Below are 6,512 nucleotides of genomic sequence, written 5' to 3'. Positions count from 1 at the left end.
CGTATATGCACGGATAACCATCGGGAATAGTCTGTACAATGATTCAATGCAAAGAACCATGACATGAGTTGAATGAGTGAGTCAATGTATATTAGGAAGCATGATGACCTCAGAGACCTTACAAAGACTAGAACAGCAACACATGAGCTGGGGATTGTGTCCTGCCTTTTCACGGCACCATGCTTCAAAGGTTTGTCTGTCTTCTGAATGTTCTAACCAGGGACAGGTAACCAGGGACCGAGGCAGATAGGTAAGTTCCTGCTTCAAGTAATTTTAAATTAACTACATTTGGGAACATTGTAAGGTGGTGTTTGAATTAGCTGCGTTAGTGTGTGATTAGTACCAGGTGAGTGGTTAAACTGATTAGAAGTTGATTTGCTATTTGATTGGTTTCCACACAGTTTAGTTGGTTCTTTTGCCACGCAGTTGTAATATTATTCAAGCAGCCTATTTCCGCTCAAGCAAGAAGCGCCAGCAAACAAAAGAGCCGGGAGTCTAGCTGTGGGAGTCCAGCTAGGGGAGGCCTGTGCCGAGACGTTGTTCGAATAGATCCGAACCTAACAGCACTCTGGAAGAAGCCATCTACTAGTCAGGTCTGTACCCTCCACCCCACTGCTTCCACTGTGCCTATTTGTCTCACCTGTCCTGCTATGACTGTTTCTCACATCCCTGTTCTGTCCTCTCGCCCTCGTCCTCTGCCCTCTCTCCGCCGCTGCTCCTCCAACCCCTCAAACCTCATCCCTCTGCCTCTCCCCCCCTCCCGCACACTCTCTGGTGCACTGTGGAACTGTCACTCTTCTGCTTACAAAGCTGATTTCATCTCTGCCTTTGCCTCCCACCTCTCTCTCGATTTCCTTGCTCTCACTGAAACCTGGCTGTCCCCTGATAACACTGTAACTCCTGCTGCCCTGTCCTCTCTCTACGTCCTGTCCCATACCCATACCCTGCGTCTCACTGGACAGGGAGGTGGGACTGGTCTTCTCCTCTCTCCCTCCTTACTCTTTTCTGTCCCCTCCGATCTCTCCTCACTCTCTTTTAATACCTTTGAATTTCATGTAGTCCAACTAACCTCTCTGTACCGTCCCCCTGGACCTCTCGCTCACTTTCTAGATGAACTCGGCTATCTACTCTCCTCCCTCCCCTGTCTGTCTACCCCAACTGTCCTGTTAGGTGACTTCAATATCCATCTCACCAACCCCAGCCACTCTGCTGGATTCCTCCCTCTCCTTCACTCCTTCGACTTCTGTCTCTCTCCATCCCCTCCTACCCACAAAGCTGGCTGTCAACTGGACCTCACCTTCTCCAGGGCCTGCTGCCCCTCCACCCTCTCTGTCACCCCCCTGGACCTCTCTGATCACTATTTCATCTCTTTTTCTCTGTCTCTCCCCTCTCTCCTTGCTCCTCCTACCCTCACTGTCACCTCTCGCCGTAACCTCCTCTCTCCCCCCTCTGTCCTTGCCTCCACTGCTCTCTCTCACCTCCCTCCTATGGACTCCTTTTCACAACTCTCCGTAGACTCTGCTACCTCCACCCTCTTCTCCTCCCTCTCCTCCTCCCTCGACTCCCTCTGTCCCCTCACGTCCCGACCTGCTCGTCCCTCCCCTCCCCAACCCTAGCTCTCCTCTGCGCTCCGCTCAGCAAGAATCACACTGTGATCTGCTGAAAAGAAATGGAAGAGAACCAAACTCCTTGCTGCCCTAGACATTTACCACACTCTCCTCTCCTCCTTCTCCTCTACTCTATCCTCTGCTAAATGTACTTATTTCCAATCTGTAATCCAAGCCTCCACTAACAACCCACATAAACTATTCTCTACCTTCTCCTCCCTCCTAAACCCTCCACCCCCTCCTCCTCCCTCCTCTATCTCCCCTGATGACTTTGCCTCCTTCTTCTCTTCTAAAATCTCAGATATCTGCAAACTCTTTAACACCTCTCCCTCCCCCACACCCCCTCCTGTAACCCCTACACCCATTGCATCCCCTACTAACTCACCCTCCTTCTCCACCTTCTCGCCCCTCTCAGACTCTGACCTCTCCTCCCTGCTCCAGGGTCACAAACCCACCACTTGTGCCCTGGACCCCCTCCCCACTCACCTCTTTCAAGCTGCCTCCTTTTCTTTCCCTCCTCCTCCTCCCCCTCCTCTGATCTCTCTATTTCTGTTCCTCTGGAATCTACCACACTCTCTCCCTCTTCCTCCGCTAAGAAACTCGGAGTCACCCTGGACCCCTGCCTCTCTTATTCCCAGCACATCTCCACTCTGGCACGCACTTGCTGATTCTTCCTGAGCAACATCCGAAGAATCCGACCCTTCCTCACCAACTACGCCACCCAGCTCCTGGTCCAGGCCTTGGTACTCTCCCGCCTAGACTACTGCAACTCTCTCCTGGCTGGCCTCCCTGCGTCCGCCACCCGTCCGCTCCAGCTCATCCAGAACTCCACTGCCCAGACCCTCATCTCTCCCTACACCCCCACTCGACCTCTCCGCTCCGCCTGCACTAGAAGACTGGCTCTACCTCCTCTACGCTCCCCTGCCTCCAGAGCCCACTCCTTCTCCTCCCTCGCTCCACAGTGGTTTAATGACCTTCCTACAGATGTCAGGACTGCCCAGTCCCTGACCACATTCCGGCACCTCCTCAAGACTCACCTCTTCAGACAGCACCTGTAGAACTCCTCTGTTTTTCCCCTGGGACACTTACCACCCTTCCTTAAATGCGCTTTACTTGCTCTTATCTGCCCCCCATTTTACTGCGTTTAATCCTGTACTTCAGAGTACTGTAATCTGCCAAGTGTTTAATCTGTAGTATTTTGTATTTAATCATATCCTGATGTAACTATCACTGACACTGTTATCTACTGTATTATTGAATTGTATTTTGTATTTTTGAACCAAAGTAATTGTATTTATCTTGCTCTCAATTGTATTATTACTTGTACTGTGATACTTGAAATGTATTTGCTTACGATTGTAAGTCACCCTGGGTAAGGGCGTCTGCTAAGAAATAAATAATAATAATAATAATAACTCTTCAACATATTCAGCATAGTTTTGATGTTGCAGGATGTACAGGGAGGCTGCCGTAACCTGGTGAGCATACCTTGTACTTGTCAAATGGGCTGCTTGAAGGTATGAATCTGCTTTGCCTGATGTAGCAACATCGGCCTGTGAGCACGTCTGTCCATCCACTTCATTCCAGCCAGGTTCCTGCTGCTTTCCATGCTGCCATTTCAATGTGCAAACCACCAAACATAAGCACAAATTTATCCTCTCCAAACATATTTGTCCATGTCCATTCAAGTGCTGTACTGCATTCCGTACAATTGTCATTGAATGTCGCATCATTGAAACTGAGTGAACTGAGTCTTCAAATAGTGGCAATAATGCACTGGAGCTTTTTGGCGGAATATTAGGGGACCGGCTATTTGCATGGTATGCAGACCAGGTGTGTTGCCCCTCATCTTTATCAGGTGCACATGTATATGAAGTTTTGACTTTCTCTAGCCAAGCATATTCTCTTTGGATGTGCGTCTCTGCCCTGTGCCCATCAGCTGAAAGAGCATCAGCTGCAGCTGGCAGTGGTGGATGTTGTGCTGGTGTTGAAATTTGGGGGACATTCGTTTAGAAGTGTGGCAAAGTATTCACATGATTTGAAGAGCCGGGCCTGATAGTGACGTTGTTCACACCCACCCCGTCTATCAAAGTCAGAATGCTGAAACAGTGAAATTCCAGTGCCATGAAATGAACCCGTTGCTGTAGTTGATGATGGATTAAGGTCTATATTGTCCACAGCGCCTGTAGTGAAAACTCCAGTTGGCAAACTGTCTGTAACAACTACTTGGGTTTCAGTGTATCTTTTGCATACAGCAAGATCTGTGGAAAACTGCAGTACTCTGTCATATGAGCTGCAAATGCCAAGTTCAAACATGTTGTCAATCAGTCCACGTTTTCTGGTATGTGCATACACCATCATTCCAATGTAGAGTGGGAGTGGTGTCTCCTGACTTCGGTCATGACACATATGGTAGATGATGATTTTTGGCACATTGGTGCTAGATGCTGTTGTGCCGAATGAACTGCGCTATAGTCAGAGCTTCAGGTCGCACTGGGGTGGCAGTCTGTTTTGTTATGTTTTGACCTTCTAGGAGCATACGTACTAACGCCAAAAGCACTGGTGGAACAGCCGTATCCTGGCAGCTTCTCCTTCAGTCAAGGTGATTGAACCCTTTCTCCTTGGTGATTTCCAAGCTGTCCCAGTCACAATCTATACATTTTCACCAAATCAGTTTAATAGTGGAGTACCCATCTCTTCAACGCACATTACAAGTTCAGCAAATGCAATCCTATGAAACATATCACTCCGCTGAGCTTCGAATGACTGGTGACTCTCCATGGCTTTGGCACGGATATATAATGATACCAAGCATTTCAAATGATATTTCATTTCAATAGCAATCACATCACCTGCACTAAGTTTAGCTAAATGTTTGGTGTCACCGACCCAGATTGCAGCTGATCTGACCCTACGGTCAAGGTTAAGGGTACTTGCTTGACGTAGCTCTTCAGGTTAAGGGTACTTGCTTGACGTAGCTCTTCAGGTTAAGGGTACTTGCTTGACGTAGCTCTTCAGGTTAAGGGTACTTAGAACCCTTGGGAACAAGTGAATGGAGCTTTATGTGCCCTTCACTGCACCCTTTGACTGAGTGTACAAAACCGTTGACTTCTGCAGAAGTGTTTTTGTGCTGAAGTCCCAGAACTCTTTACGTTAAAGGCGGAGACAAGTGGGAACAATTTGCAAATATGTCAGACTCGGCTGCACATAAATATAACGTAAATGTAGTTAGCTAGGAAATTGTAGATATCGTTAAGTTATTTAACAAGCAAAGTATTTGTGAAATGTATGTTGTATTAAGTCGCTTTGATAATAAAATTAATATTTTTAAATCCATGATCACGATTTAAATATATGATTAGAAAGTACAGCGAAAAATCTTTTCAGTACATATCGATTGCTATCAATGAATTAATTAATGAACTAGATAGGTAGCTAGGAGATGATATAAACAAGCAATATATTTCAAAATGATTATTATTATTATTGTTTTCATGAAATACAGACAGAGGAAGAGACCCTGAAACTGATCCAACTGCATGCGGCAAACGATGTCCTCTTCACGGGGAAAAGAAACGCCGCGAAGCTGGGCTGGGAGTGACATTTGAGACTTTTATCTAGCATACACACTTTTATAATTTCCATTATATGTTTTTGCAGTGATTAATAAATTAGTGTAGAACCTTTAGCAATTTTGCAGTGATACTGAATATAAAGATGTGGCAAAGTTTGCATTTTATTAACCAATATCAAAAATTTTCAAATTATCTCAAAGTTTAAAAATAACCATACACATGTAAAATGTTTTAAATACGTCTTGTTCGCTCAGCAGGGCAATAGCGCGGCAAAGACGTCTCCTACTTGCCGAAATCCTTGCCACAGTTCTTTGGAACAGGAATAGTGCAAATGCTACAGCCATTCTTCCAAACTACAATCTGACAACAAAAGACTGCGTAGCTTCTTGCTCAATCAAAGGTAAAGAAGCTAAATGATGATGCTGAAGTGCGTCCCATTTAACGCTTTTAGCTCCACCCTACATCCTACTCCCTCGCTCACCTAAGTGTACACTCTGTGACGTCAGTAAAACGTCACACGAAGTGTACACTTGTCGAAGGGTGTAGGGAGCAAGGGAATGGTTGGGACGCAGCCCTGGGCAAGCTTACATGCAAGCCCGCAGGTACCCGGCCAGACCACAGGGGTCGCTGGTGCGCAGTGAGCCGAGGACACCCTGGCCGACCAGGCTCGGCCACTTGTGCACTGCCCCCTGGGAACTCCCGTCCTTGGTCGGCAAAGGAATAGCCTGGACTCGAACCGGCGACGTCCAGACTATAGGGCGCATCCTGCACTCTACGCGAGTGCTTTTACTGGATGCGCCACGGCCCCCAGAATAGTGGTCTAAACAATTCCATATGTATTTTTTAAATAACATTAAAAAAAAAACTGTAAAAGACCTATTGTACAGTACGTTTGTTTTATTCGCTAATATAATGTAGTAGCACACCTAGGTCCTTATTTTGAGCCGTACCTGTGATTTTTAATACTTTGTATTGTACTAATATAGGACAATATATGTGCCAAAAAATTAGAGCTCTAACATAAGTATGAATTTAACAGTCGCCCGATGTCTTGATCCACGAGGATTCACTCAGAACTGCTGACTCTGTTTCAGGTTTTGAGCGCAGCCAGGGAATCCTCACATCCCGGACTGTTGTGTTCCTTGGGAAATTCCAGACACAACCAACAGGCCCTTCCTTCGTTAAACAAATATAGTAGCTAAAAACATGTAGAATAACGAGATCCATATAATTGGGTTTGGCAGCATAGGGATTTTTTGCAGTTACCAGAAGTAGAGAATAAGGAAATAATTTAATTTTAAAAATCTGATTGAAAATAATTCATTTAGCC

Source organism: Acipenser ruthenus, chromosome 9 (genome assembly GCF_902713425.1).
Source record: "Acipenser ruthenus chromosome 9, fAciRut3.2 maternal haplotype, whole genome shotgun sequence".
Classification (NCBI taxonomy): Eukaryota; Metazoa; Chordata; class Actinopteri; order Acipenseriformes; family Acipenseridae; genus Acipenser; species Acipenser ruthenus.
This window is presented reverse-complemented; position numbering follows the sequence as displayed.